The sequence below is a fragment of the Saccostrea cucullata genome, unplaced genomic scaffold (genome assembly GCF_032062105.1).
Source record: "Saccostrea cucullata isolate Sc308-1 unplaced genomic scaffold, CSIRO_AGI_Scuc_v1 ctg373, whole genome shotgun sequence".
NCBI classification, from domain to species: Eukaryota; Metazoa; Mollusca; class Bivalvia; order Ostreida; family Ostreidae; genus Saccostrea; species Saccostrea cuccullata.
The window spans coordinates 48,451-63,909 of record NW_026928348.1 but is presented as its reverse complement, the minus strand read 5'-3'; the positions used below and the strand labels follow the sequence as shown (position 1 = coordinate 63,909).

At 34.7% G+C, this 15,459-nt stretch overlaps 1 long non-coding RNA gene across 1 annotated transcript; it reads left to right on the top strand.

Moving 5' to 3' along the window:
* Positions 1-6,431: 6,431 nt before the first annotated feature.
* LOC134277276 (uncharacterized) lies at positions 6,432-8,377 on the top strand. The gene is made up of 2 exons (XR_009994221.1): positions 6,432-8,222; positions 8,261-8,377. It is a non-coding gene; the product is annotated as an uncharacterized LOC134277276 (long non-coding RNA).
* Positions 8,378-15,459: the final 7,082 nt, after the last annotated feature.

Below are 15,459 nucleotides of genomic sequence, written 5' to 3'. Positions count from 1 at the left end.
AAAAAATTATGGTGTAGACAATAAAAAATTATGGTGTAGACAATGACATATCCAACACATGAAGAAACCAGACTTCATGTTTGGTAGCTAAGGGTCCTCATTATGGACAGTGCTGGTGTTGAATAGGACTCCCTTTGCTACCTGGATTCAGTATTTCCTTATTTTTCCCTATGTATTATACATTCTATGTTTATACGTGCTCTAAAAATAATTGCATTAAATTGAACAGACAAATTTGTGAATGTAATAAAAGGAAACAAAATGCTTTTTATATACCTATGATATGTATAATATATTTATATATATTTTTTCTTCTCTTTAAAAGTAATATAACTACTCTGATATGAACATAAAAAAAAACACACAACTTGTGATGTATGTTATAATTTATATCAACTATGTTGTATATTGCATATGCTTTTAATAAAAGAACAAAATTTAAGATAGGTTCAATTGATTTGAAGATAGGTTCAATAAAAAAAATTTCCAGAAAGGATTTGAAGATAGGTACAATTCAATAATACCTAGGTTCAATTATATATTTTTGTGTTTTGAAAATAATGAAAGGCTAATTGATCCCCACTGGAAAGGCTAATGATCCAATAAACCCAAAACTGTATCTCTCTAATAACGCCATTTAATTTTCATAAATTGAAATATTTTATTGTACATATGTCTTTCTTTTGAAAAAAATATAATACTTTTTTAATTCTTCAATTCACTTAAGTGTAATCGATCATAAAGGTTTAAGTTACATTTTATCAGAAAATTAAATTCGCAAACATGTTGCTCATATTCGGCCTAGGGCAACAGTTTTTCAGGTCTTCCCCATTATCGAGGGACAACGGTTTGTTTCCCGACTGTTTGAATGTCCCTCGTATATCCGAAGATTTTATATTACATTGTATTATTGCTCATGTTTAAAATTCAAAGTGTTCAAAATATAGAGTATATAAAAAAAGGTTGACATTTGCCCCTTTTATACCCGTAGATAGATATAGCGTGTATAACGTTGCATTATTCGATAATTTAGTGATGTATATTCAAAATCTTGTGATGTATGTTCAAAATCTTGTGATATATGTTCTTAATCTTGTGATTTATATTCAATATCTTGTGATGTATATTCAAAATCTTGTGATGTATATTCAAAAATCTTGTGATGTATGTTAAAAAATTTGTGATGTATACTGTAAACCAACTTTTAAGAATTCGCAACGTACTTTAAGTTGCGAATATTAAAATATATTCAAATATTAGCGACCTACTTTAAGTCGCGAATATTAATCGTCGCAAACCATTTATTTTGCTTTGTTTTGTAGAAAATGTTTCCTTATTCGTGAAAATTAATCGTCGTGGATTGATTTCAAACTGACGAATCGCGAATAAAAAATGGCGCGAATAGTTGATTTACAGTAGTCGATAGTCTCATGTTCTAAATCTTGTGTATATGCAAAATCTCGTGATGTATATTTCATAATCTTGTGATGTATATGCAAAATCTTGCGGTGTATCTTCTATAATCTTGTGATGTATATGCAATAATTGCATTGTGGGTAATATTCGATTCATTTCAATAACCTTTGTAAGGACTTTTTTCATAGTGAAATAGAACTAGACCAGAACGCTGTGAAAAGGAGAGTCGATGATTTGAGGTCTTCACTCTATTTATAACATTTACATCTTCCTCAATATATCTGCATACACAATCCATATCTTATGTCTCTTTTCTTTGTTTCAAAGTTCAATTGACCTACGTATTCAAGTCGAAAATGTGAAAAGTTTACGGACAGACAGACGGACGGACAGACAGCTAGACGTACAGACGGACGGACAGACGGACGGACGGACGACGGACAAAATGTGATCAGAAAAGCTCACATGAGCCTTCGGCTCAGGTGAGCTAATAAAAATGAAATTCATTTTGAAGATTCATATAGACTTGAACTACGACACTTCATTCCGGCATATTCTATGAAGCGCGAAATAGCGCTTCATGTTAAATATGCCAGTGTAACATTGAATATTGACCCGAGTTGAAAATTGGTTCATTTTTCAACGTTGAATATTGAACCGGGGGTGTTTTTTCTCCGTTGAAAATTGAGACAAAAAGTTGTTGAATTGATATCTGGGTTCATTTTTCAACAGCTTGATATCTTTTTTCTTATCCCTGATGACCTAAATAAGCTGAAAATTGACCATGTTGAATATTGACCCCACATCAGAGTTTGAACATTTTTTTTTAACTGGGAATTTGTTTTACAGGATATTATAGCATCTATCTCGCCCATATGCGAATAAGATGCTTTTATCTTGGCAGCGCAATATATCTCTCCTTGTTTCAGCACGAGTTATCTAACTTTCAATTATATAAAGAAAGGTGCTTGTGCTGCAAACTCTCTCTTTGCTGGTTACACGGTAGTTGCAAGGTTGGTGTTAATCAAATTTGAGAAAACAATGGCTAAGTGTAAATTTAAGAAATAGTTATTACTATTTATATGAATTCGTATGTTTACTTATCTATTCGATAACAAAAGTTTAAATTTAGATCAAGATGAGATTCATTTCAATTTGTCTTTTTGCATCACCATGTGCTAGCCGCCATCTTTGTCCCGAGTGAAAAAAATTTAAAGTAATCGATAATAATTTTATAACCCTATTTCATGCAATCTATGGCTAATTGACTCTTTTCAGCTTCATTACTTTGTAACTGATGACTGTTTATTTAACTTAAAAAAAAAAAAAAAATATATATATATATATATATATATATATATATATATATATTTCCAATTGAAAAATTGCTCATGTTTGCATCTGTTTACATATCTGCCCATCCAGATAAAGCAATAGATATCCTAAGTTTGTCCATACAGTTCCCTTGGGGTTTGAATATTTCACGCAGTATCGTCTTCGGAAATCTACAGATCCCTTATTTCTTGGGTCTCAGTTGATTTAAAACTGTTGTTATACATGAATCCTAGTTATCGACTGGAATTTCTCCAGACTCAACGCTCTCAATCAAAATGTGCGTTGATTTCAATTTTAAGGGGTCCTGCAGTCAAATCTGTGTCAGTACATGCGCACTCGTACAAGTGGTGTTGGCATGCACACAGTCATCCAATGCAATTTTTAAAGAGCCCAGGTAAATAAAATACTAGGAGCTCCTTCGGACGGACATCATACTCCTTTCGAACCAAGCCCATGCAACCACAATTATAAGTTTACAATATAGAAATCCTTATACAAGACATCAAGCTCCACCAAACTCCGACCAAAAACCTCAGTCCCACATCCAAAAATACAAGGGAAATGGCTAAAAATAATTTGGCCGTAGGAAACATACCAATTAAAATTCCTATATTAATAATGATCCGACACTAATCGTTATACAAAGAAACCTGTAGCAACAAATTGTTGAGTGCATGGGTTTTTCTCAGGGGTTCAGACTTTATAACTCAAGTCCAATGTTACATACAAAAAATATCAATTTAATTTCAGCTTATCAATACAAAGCAGGAATAATAATAATAATAACTAGATACGATCTCGTTGCGAGCAACGAGTGGGTCTTCCGTCCAATTCTTGATGAGATGAGAGATTTTGATTGAGATTTTCATTCTAAAATAATGATTTACCACAATCTGTAAAAAGACATTGAACATTAAAGACTTAAAAAATCGGCCTTTTGCCCCTAACGGCCCCTAATTTTAAGAATCGGCCCTTTTTATTCATATCATCTTAAAGTTCTTAAGATTTTGAACATTTTTTGTTCAACAACTATTCAGAAATTCCTTTTCGTTTTTGAGCTATTAGCAAAAGAAATATTTAGGGGCCAACCCTTCAACTCCTTAATGGGGACGTTTAGCAAAAAATGAAAGGTTGCATATTGTTCAGAACATTATTTTGAACATCTTTTGTTCAATATTGCTTATCAAAATATTTCTCCCTTTCGAGATATAAAGCATCAAAGATTTAGCATTCTGGCCCCTTGTGGCCCCTAATTATGTAACATACGACATAAAAACCATAATACATAGTTGAAAATGGTTGAGATAAACATCTTTGCTTCAGTAATGTATAACGAAATATTAAGTGATAAAGAGTTATCGAAAAAAGACTTTTGGCCCCTCTTGGCCCCTAATTTGAGTGCCCAGCCCCTTTTTCGGGATCTCATCTTAAAGATCTTAAGATTTTAAACATTTTTTGTTCAATAACTATTCAGAAATTCTTTTTTGTTTTTGAGCTATTAGCAAAAGGAATATTTAGGGGCCAACCCTTCAACTCCTTAATGGGGACGTTTAGCAAAAAATGAAAGGTTGCATATTGTTCAGAACATCATTTTGAACATCTTTTGTTCAATATTGCTTATCAAAATATTTCTCCCTTTCGAGATATAAAGCATCAAAGATTTAGCATTCTGGCCCCTTGTGGCCCCTAATTATGTAACATACGACATAAAAACCATAATATATAGTTGTAGATCGTTGAGATAAACATCTTTGCTTCAGTAATGTATTACAAAATATTAAATGATAAAGAGTTATCGAAAAAAGACTTTTGGCCCCTCTTGGCCCCTAATTTGAGTGCCCAGCCCCTTTTTCGGGATCTCCTCTTAAAGATCTTAAGATTTTAAACATTTTTTGTTCAATAACTATTCAGAAATTCTTTTTCGTTTTTGAGCTATTAGCAAAAGAAATATTTAGGGACCAACCCTTCAACTCCTTAATGGGGACGTTTAGCAAAAAATGAAAGGTTGCATATTGTTCAGAACATTATTTTGAACATCTTTTGATCAATATTGCTTATCAAAATATTTCTCCCTTTCGAGATATAAAGCATCAAAGATTTAGCATTCTGGCCCCTTGTGGCCCCTAATTATGTAACATACGACATAAAAACCATAATATATAGTTGTAGATCGTTGAGATAAACATCTTTGCTTCAGTAATGTATTACAAAATATTAAATGATAAAGAGTTATCGAAAAAAGACTTTTGGCCCCTCTTGGCCCCTAATTTGAGTGCCCAGCCCCTTTTTCGGGATCTCATCTTAAAGATCTTAAGATTTTAAACATTTTTTGTTCAATAACTATTCAGAAATTCTTTTTCGTTTTTGAGCTATTAGCAAAAGAAATATTTAGGGGCCAACCCTTCAACTCCTTAATGGGGACGTTTAGCAATAAATGAAAGGTTGCATATTGTTCAGAACATTATTTTAAACATCTTTTGTTCATTATTGCTTATCAAAATATTTTTCCCTTTCCAGATATAAAGCATCAAAAATTTTGTATTCTGGCCCCTTGTGGCCCCTAATTATGTACCATACGACATGAAAATCATAATATATACTTGTAGATTGTTAAGCTTAACATTTTTTGTTCAGTAAAATATACCAAAATATTGATTGTTAAAGAGTTATCGATTAAAGACTTCTGGCCCCTTTTTGCCCTTAATGTGATGAGTCAGCGCTTTTTTCTTGGTATAATATGAAAGATCTCGATGTTCTGCACAAATGATGTTCAGTATGTTTTAACAAAATATTTATACTTTAAAAGATATGATGCGAAATGTCTCAAAAAATCGGTCATGATTCGTCTCCTAAATTTTGACCCCTACCGAGCTCCCATACTAGGCACTTCCGGAAAATATCCTGACCCAGGTGCAATATGGCAACATGTCCTCTACCATCCCTGAAAATTTCAGCTTTCTAGCTTGACCCGTTTTTGAGTTCCATCACAGACATGGAGGTCATCTAAATTTTGATTAAAGGGCGATAACTTCCGACCGGAAGTGAATTTTTCAAAATCGAAGCGCCGGTACAAACTTCAGATAAAAGCACATCAACACCGAAAATTTGAACCAAATCGATCGAGCCATCTCCGAGAAATCTTCTGCACAAAATCGGTAAGGAGAAAAAAGAATAATAATAATAATAATAATAATAAAAGTGAAAAAGAAACCGAAGAATAATAGAAGGGTCTTCCGCTGAAGACGGAAGACCCTAATAACAATAATAATAATAAAATAATAATAACAAAGAAGATGCATTAAGGGGGGGTGGGGGTGTTTCCCATATGTAATCTCAGAGTATCTCCAGTGGGAGTGGTACCAAAGAGGAATAACTCTAGGTGGCGATAGATAACGCACCTTTCATATCCTGCAGTGAAAATCACTATATAAACCATTGTAAGTTCACAGTTATTATACATCCTTTGATAGTAATAAAAAAATGTTGGCCGAGGCTGGTGAAGGTGCATATTTTGTGAAAGTGGATATTAAATCAGCTTTAGGTTTCTACATACGTTCCCTGAGGATTTTGACCTTTTAGAATTCAAAGTTGAGGGTCTATATATTACTTTGATAAATGTCTTCAAGGCATCTCCCTCTAGATCATTATTCACATAGATGATTTCATATTTGCAGATAAAGAAAGCGAGTCATTCTTAAATTAATGCAAACATCGCAAGGGGTTTGTATTCAACTGTGGGTTCCCCTTAACTGATGACAAAACGGTTTATCCCACTCACTGTCTTGTAGGTTTAGAAATGAAACAATGAAAATGCTGATCAGAATACCTCTTGAAAAATGTATCAAATTGACGTCCATACTGTAGGAACATTAATTATTAGTTCTACGGCAGTTATGGTCATTGTTGCAGAAGCTCGATTTCTCTTACAAGTTTGTTAGGAGATAGTACGATTCAACCCGGGGGTATCTAAGTCTCACCATCATACTATGTTAAACAATGAAATGAAGCAAGATATATGCCCAGAACAATTTAATGGTCAAGATTATTTCCAAGAAAGTGATTGGTCGTCAAATTAAATTTTAGATCTATATACAGAGAGTGCCGTTTCTGCACATCTGGGTTGTGGAGCATACTTTTCAGGGCAATGGTGCTATTTCCCTTAGCCACGTGAATGGGTGACTACAGTTCTTCAGATGTATTGTATGACATGACAACACTAGATCTTATCCCAGTAGTTTTGGCTGTCAGTTTATGTGGTAGTCAACTTGCAAATAGGAGAATACAGTTTTATATTGATAATGAGGCATTGGTTATGGTTTTGAACATACAGTCCTCAAAATCCAGTAGAGTGATGAGATTAATTCGTTCATTTGTGTTAGACTGCTTTTAAACAATATAATTTTTCGTGCTGTTCACTTCCTTACTAGTTATAACAGTAGTGCCGATTCAATTTCTCGTCAGAAGTGGCACCATTTCTGGCAAACTGCACCACATAACATCACCACAACTTGTACCAATCGAATTCCAGAACCTCATATCTAGCATAAATTAAACAAGTTGTTAGGGGCAGCATTTTCTGAAAACACTAGCAAGGCTTATTAATTAGGCGTATAAGAGCATACTTCAGCTGCTGCTTGCAACAAAGATTAAAGACTATTTGGCTCCCCCTTGTTATTTGATTGTTAGATTTGTTGCACACTGGTCAATTAAAGGCCTTGTGTTTTCGACATTTCGTCCTAACTTAGCTTCCGTTTCTTATAATTGCAAACTTCAAGATCACATAGACCTAACAGAAGAGTTCATACTTAAAAGTTGCTACAGGGGTTAAAAAGCACAGCTCACAGCATTGACAATAGGTTGCCCATTAAAAGGTCCATATTAAAGCAGATTCTTAAAATTTTACCCTGCGTATGTACAAATTCATATGAGGTATCATTAATTGTTTTCTATTCTATACTAAAACTTTCTTTAAAAACAAAATTATGCAGTCTCCGACGAATCCTCAGATGGAGTTGTTGCCAATACAGAAACTCAATTTGACGGCACATCATTAATTAATTAAAAAAAAAAAAAGACGGACCAATATGGAAGGGTAACGACTTTGCAGATACATGACACAGAGGATTTAATTTGCCCCTGCACTAATCTTCAAAGGTTTTTAGAAATAAGACCTACCCAAAGGGTCAATTATTTTGTCAATTTTTCCGGATCTCCTTTCACTAAGTACCATTTTACTTTGAATTTAGCCAAACCATAAGTCTTAAACCTCGAGTCTTGGGACAACAGATCCCACTTCTTTCGTATTGGGGCAAGTACGGAATTGGGGATTTCATCTCAAATTATCCATAGAGGGAAACAACAGTGACAAATTAAAGAATGTCAGGTTTAAATACTTGAAATTTATTAAGGAGATTCAATTTCCTCTTGTGCACTTAATATGGTCTCATATTCTGCTCGTATTAATTGGCATTGTTCTTTATATAATCTGGCCATGGAGAATACTAGTAAGGGGTTTAATGCATTTTTCTTTAACAAAGTTTGTGAAGTTGGGGATTCTGTAATCCACTATCCTGACATCAAAAAGCCAAGCCAAGATTATCTGAAAGGGATGGGGACATTTATCCAAGTTAAAAAAAAAAAAAATCAGGGGATATAAAGCCAATTATTAGGCATGGATGTAAGTTTTATCCATCACAGTAATGACATATATCTGGAGAGGAAGGGTCACGGCTGTTTCAGGCCGCTCAGGACCCCCACTCGGAAAGTGGCGGCGCCCCCATTCGTATATGCTTTGTTCAAGAATATACGACTGGGGTCTTGTGGCGAACTGAGCGGCATTCATCACTTGAACCATGATGTAATATGGGTTCATTATTGGACCGCTGCACCACACAGGGTCAAAGTTGAATACCATGTAAATATTGTGACAGTGTAAACAAAACTATTTTATTTTCTTCCTGGACTTCTGCACCTCCCAGAGTCATGGATGTGTGAATATTATTCTTGCATTGCAAGTTTTTATTATTTGACCTTGACCTCTGCATCTCCAGGGGTCAAGGTCACCTGATATGTTGATGTACTGAAATGTTTGTTGACCTTGGCCTCTGCAACTCCCAGGGTCAAGGTCACCAGATATGTTGATGATGTACTGAAATGTTGTTGTTGAAATGAAATGTTGTTGTTGTTGAACTGAAATGTTGTTGTTGAACTGAAATGTTGTTGTTGTTGCTGGGCCTTCCCGTTGCTTTGGAGGCCCGAAATAATATGTTGTTATTTTATTCAGCCGTGCCCAAAAGCGCCAAATAAATAAAAAAAACTATAAATAAAAAATTCTCTTTGTTTTATTGCGTCTGTCCAAGATAATATAGCATCTATCTCGCCCATATGCGAATAAGATGCTTTTATCTTGGCAGCGCAATATTTTTTGGCGCAGTTATCTCTCCTTGTTTCAGCACGAGTTATCTAACTTTCAATTATATAAAGAAAGGTGCTCGTGCTGCAAACTCTCTCTTTGCTGGTTACACGGTAGTTGCAAGGTTGGTGTTAATCAAATTTGAGAAAACAATGGCTAAGTGTAAATTTAAGAAATCCCTCCCTACCCTAATCCCCCAATTGTACATTGTTGAATAAATACTGCTGGTCAATCTCTCACCAGAGGGCGCGCTCCGCTTACACCTCTGTTGTCGTCTAAAAAGTAGCGCGGGTTGTCAAATAATTATTTGTCGACAAAAATTGTTAGACATTGATTGTTTTGCATGATTTCTCAATAATGTTACGTGTTTTAAGCTCTCTGGTAGTAAATATTTCCTGACTTTGTCTCCTTGGTTTCAAAATGAAAATATGCGTAAAAATTCAGAACAAAATAGTGCCGTATATATTGAAGCTATTTTAACATATATATAAATTTTGAAAGAACAAAAGAAGTGCTACAGATTGATATTTCTTATTTCATTTTAAAAAATTACCAAGTTGGTGGAAATCTATAATTTATTTTCGTTTTACAAGATTCTTGTAATTTAGACGATAACAGAGGTGTTGGAGCGATGAGCGTAAAACGCCCTCTGGTGAGAGATTGACTGCTGGTTTCTGCTTTTCTTTTCAGTGAAAAATTTTACAAAGCAAATGGTCATTTGTACGTACATATTCGGCATGGCTGATACTCCTGAAGATGGACTGCGAACTGAGTTTTACAAACCAAGTGGTCATATGTACCTACATTCATACATATTCGGCATGGCTGTCACTTCTGAAGATGGAATGCGAACTGACATTTCTGAGTGTTACATAGTGAGTGGCCATTTATACCTACGTATTCGGCATGGCTGTTACTCCTGAAGATGGACTGCGAACTGAGTTTTACAAAGCAAGTGGTCATATATACCTACATATTTGGAACGACTCTCGCTTCTGAAGATGGACTGCGAACTGAGTTTTACATAGCAAGTGGTCATATATACCTACATATTCGGAACGACTCTCACTTCTGAAGATGGACTGCGAACTGAGTTTTACATAGCAACTGGTCACCTGCATCTACATATTCGGCACGGCTGTCACCTCTGAAGATGGACTGCGAACTGAGCGGCATACATCACTTGAACCATGATGTAATATGGGTTCATTATTGGACCGCTGCACCACACAGGGTCAAAGTTGAATACCATGTAAATATTGTGACAGTGTAAACAAAACTATTTTATTTTCTTCCTGGACTTCTGCACCTCCCAGAGTCATGGATGTGTGAATATTATTCTTGCATTGCAAGTTTTTATTATTTGACCTTGACCTCTGCATCTCCAGGGGTCAAGGTCACCTGATATGTTGATGTACTGAAATGTTTGTTGACCTTGGCCTCTGCAACTCCCAGGGTCAAGGTCACCAGATATGTTGATGATGTACTGAAATGTTGTTGTTGAAATGAAATGTTGTTGTTGTTGAACTGAAATGTTGTTGTTGAACTGAAATGTTGTTGTTGTTGCTGGGCCTTCCCGTTGCTTTGGAGGCCCGAAATAATATGTTGTTATTTTATTCAGCCCTGCCCAAAAGCGCCAAATAAATAAAAAACACTATAAATAAAAAATTCTCTTTGTTTTATTGCGTCTGTCCAAGATAAATCAGTATCTCTATATTTACAAGTATATTTCAGTTTCAATTTTTCCCTTTTCAAGAATAATAGAAACCTATCATCCCGTGTATACTGAAAGGAAGAAGAAACGCATGATAAACTTTTGAATAAAATTAAAAATTTTATTTCCAATATGTTTTCCAGTATTGTTATTAAACATTTTAATTCACTTTAAACAACAAGTAACCGAAATCTTGTGTAACTTTGACTGATAATTTTAGAGTTATTGAAGTTGATATGTCGATACCCTCAAAATTAAAATAAAAATTCTCATCATGTCACTTGCGCATCAGTAACAGTCTTGATTTTCTTGTGCATTGAGTATTTATCTTTCTCATAGTATTATTATTCAATCCTTCCGACGGTAGTATTAATGGTTGAAAGTAGATGTATTATTCAAAAGCCAACAAATCCCCCCGCCAAATGAATCCCACGAATTGACGATTTAGGATAGAATTTAGGATAGAATTGACCGAATGTAGCTTATTCGGTACACATGAATGTTGTATGGAAGTCTCGACAAACACTGACTACATTTTCTCAGCGTGAACATGCTAAAACCTTTACGCATATGGCGCATGTGAGAGTAAAATTAACGTAAAATTGCCAAGCTTGCGTACCAAATTAGAGCAGAGAGTTTCTGTCAGTATTAGGGTGAAAATATGAGTATGATTATCTGCAGTAAAAATATCGATTTCAGTAATAATGACTTGACAATAATGAAAAGCCCTCCCTTGATGTGACGTTGTTACGTGCCAACGTCACCGTCATGGTTGGTTGAAAACATTTAAAGTTACTCTCTGACAACCGAAAAACCTTTTTTTGATTGAGAAGTTAAAAACAAACTGTACAACAACATGGTGTTGCCTTTTTATTCAGTTATGCAACTCAATTACTAGACCCCATGTAACTTCCGTCAACAATACCATGATTGCAAGAAATTTTTACTGATTGCAAATACCGGAAAACGATGTCTGTATTTACTCAAATGCATCTCTTGGCACTACAAAATGTGATCACAAAATTGTCATCATCAACATGCACGTGTATTTGGCTTTTTATCACTTCCCCTACGTGACGCCATACATTTCATGGTTGAGTAATTTTGACCAGCGATTTTAGTGCACAGTAATCAAAATACACATTTGACCAATTTTCATAATTTTCGGCCACATAGTTAAATATATTTCGCTATTATGCGTTTCTTTTTCCTTTCAGTATATATATATATATATATATATATATATATATATATATATATATATAGAACAGGAATGACATGATTTAGAATCAGAATAACAAAAAAGTATAATATTGCAACGTTTTACCCGCATAACATAAATAGGTGATGGCGGAATATTACTTTAACAAGCTAATTCAGAGAATTTGTGTCCCCCACTTAGGGAAAAAGTAAACCATGCGCAGTTCGGGGGAGGGGGGGGGGGGTCGGATCCCCATGAATGAATTTGTAGAATTATTAAATGTACATACATACATGTATACAGAAGCAAATACAATATGCCAATATTGATATAAAGATTTGATTGCTTATTCTTTATTATGTGTATAGAAGATTCTTTTTATATGGAATATTTATTACACTGTAATGATGATTTTATGAGTTAGTAAAAGCCAGACCTAATAATTTTTTTTGTATCACATGCTGAATACTATCATTTAGTAAAAACAAAATTATTTCGGGAAAAAAAAATGGATCTTCTGGGTTGCGAACCCGGGCCCTCTCACATGTTAAGCGAGAGACATTTTTTTTTATCTTTTATTAAGCGAGAGACATACCACTAGACCACAGAACTGCTTTAAGTTGGCAAAAATGTATATGCAAAGATGATGTCACATACATGTATATATTCACGTTCGATATTGTCAAAATTTTACACAATGCATGGTGTCTAATTTAACCTTTGTTAAACAGATGTAATAAGAATATAAAGTCCACCGAGAACCTGTTTATACGTAATGACTCTCCTCATGCCCATGTGCTAAAAATAGCGACATGTAAAACAATAAATACTAATAAAACAAACAGGGCGGAACACATTGAGAGGGATGAGAGAGGTCCTAGAGAGTTTTGGTATAAAATTACATTGCAAAAGCTGAAAATCTTCTTGAAATATCGCCCGAAAAGGATAGTGTTTCATAAAGACAGAATGTATAAATTTACGACCTTGAACTCTGACCTTTTGACCTCAATATCAATAGGGGTCTTCCATGGGCCACAGGGAGTTAATATGTTAAATGTCATTGCGAAAGCTCAAATTGTCTCGAGATATCGCGCGGAAACGAAAGTGTTGTAAAAGACAGAATTTGCAAATTTATGACCTTTACCTTTGACCTCAGAATTAATAGGGTTCTTCTTTAGTCCATAGGGAGTTTCTATGCAAAATTTCATTGCCAAAGTGCAAAGGGTTCTCGAGATATCTTATGGAATCAAAAGTGTTACAGACAGAGAGAAAGACGGACAGACGGACGGACGAACAGACCCAAATTAATATCCCCCACTTTTCAAGCGGGGACAAAAATAAGGAACGTTCGCTTTGGAAAAGATGAAGAAGAAATCATTCCTTTTCTTATACAGTATATACATGTGGTTTCAGTTTGCCTTCATCTTCCAAAGGCAGTAAAACTTCCAAACATGAAACAGTTGTGGCACATTCAGTGGTGACTTTAATTTCAAGTTCATTGGCATTTATCGAGTCGACATATGAACTAAAGTAAAGTTCTATTATTACTTGGTCATACGTCATCGGTGTATCTAAATGGTGAGTCGAACCCCACAGCAAGTGTTTTCTTCTTGTCATGTAAAGTTTTTTTTTTTAATATTCTGATTCTGCTTCATAGAAATATTCAAACAGGTCTAATAAAGGAGCACAATTAGTGACCATCAAAATTACAAATTTTGAAGGAAGAATTGGTCTCCAAAGACTACAATTTGTTGATATTTTATTCTAAGAATATAACTTATTTACTGAATTGAATGTATATTAATTAATTGGGTCGGAGACAAATTGAAAGTGCTGGGGGGGGGGGGGGAGCTAATTGAAAAAGAAAGAAAAATTCAAATCTGAAAAAAAATTAACAAGAAAAAAATTGTCCATTGTCCAAACTAGTAGTCCAGACCCGAAAATCCTATTTCGGGGGGGGGGGGGGGGGGGGGATCCAAAGTCTTTTTTCTTTCAAGCAAAACCACTTACTCTTCTTTCTTTGACTACACTGAAACGTGTATGTTGAAAGGGGGAGGGGTTGAACCAATTTCACTTTGTTCAATGCCTATATTATGTCTATCTTTGCAAAAATGTGGGGGGGGGGGGTGGTAAGCATCCCTATCCCCCCCCCCTTTCCCGACGCCTATGGATTAAATCACAGTTGTGAAATCCAAGTCATAAATATGTGTTTTATACTGTTGAATTTAGAACCGGTTTCATGATCGAAATTCTACGACCCGACTCAGTTTTCTAGTGTCTAGATTGAACACCTTTGGTCTCAGTATTCCACGTTGAAAAATGACCCTTTGGTCAATTCTCAACCTGGGTCAAAATTCAACATTACACCGGCGTGAAGCGTTGAAGTTCATGTACCCCATAAATCTTCAAAAAAATTTAAGTCATGTCTTTTCTGATGAGTAACAACAGATTACGCTATTCAACTGTCATTTATAAAGCACAACAGTCTGCGCTATAGTTTTGACATCAAGTACGGTATTATGACGTATCAATGGTAATACATACATTAAAAAATATTCAAGAGAAAATGAACAAAAATTCTAATTTGTATGGAATGTTAAAGACAAACAAATGAAAATGTGAATATTTTCATTTATCAGTAAGTTGGACTTCTTGTGAAATATTTTTTACCAAAGTAATCGTATACTGTGAAATCACTTATTTTCGTGGGGGTTTTCAAGATATGTAGAGACCCACCAATTTTTTTTCACATAGTATATTACTACCGAACATATCTTCAACCACGAAATAAAATCCCCATGAACCAACACAGTTTCCTCAAACCACGAAACTTTGACCCCTCGAAAATATGTGATTTTAAAGTAACTTCTCCCGAGCACATTTCGGGTTCACAAGGATGCGACGAGTTTAAATATGTGACAAAAAGTTACTAATACGAAGGTTGTTGGAAAAGTTAGTGGACGATGTCAATCCTCGTTAAATGTAGCCTACTTTTAAGAAATTTAAAATAAGCACAATAAAATATGTAACAATATTTGTTTTGTTGATGTGTAAAGTTTCATTCCATTCGATTTAACATAAACGGCAATGTAGGATCAAACAGAGCGACAAGTATTTCTAAAAAAAAATACTATGCCTCTACGTTTCACACAGTATAATCCAATATCCATGCACTCATAAAAAACATTTCTTTCACTTGACATTTATTTTCTGACATGTATTCTCGTTGTAAAATTTTGTTTGTTAATGTTTTAATTTCTTTTATTAACACTGCTTCACAGGATAAGCAACTCTGAAGCGTCTATGTCTTTCTGTGACGTTGAACTTTTTAGCGTTCTGTTCAGACTCTACCAGATAAACCGTTTCATCACTGATTGTCCT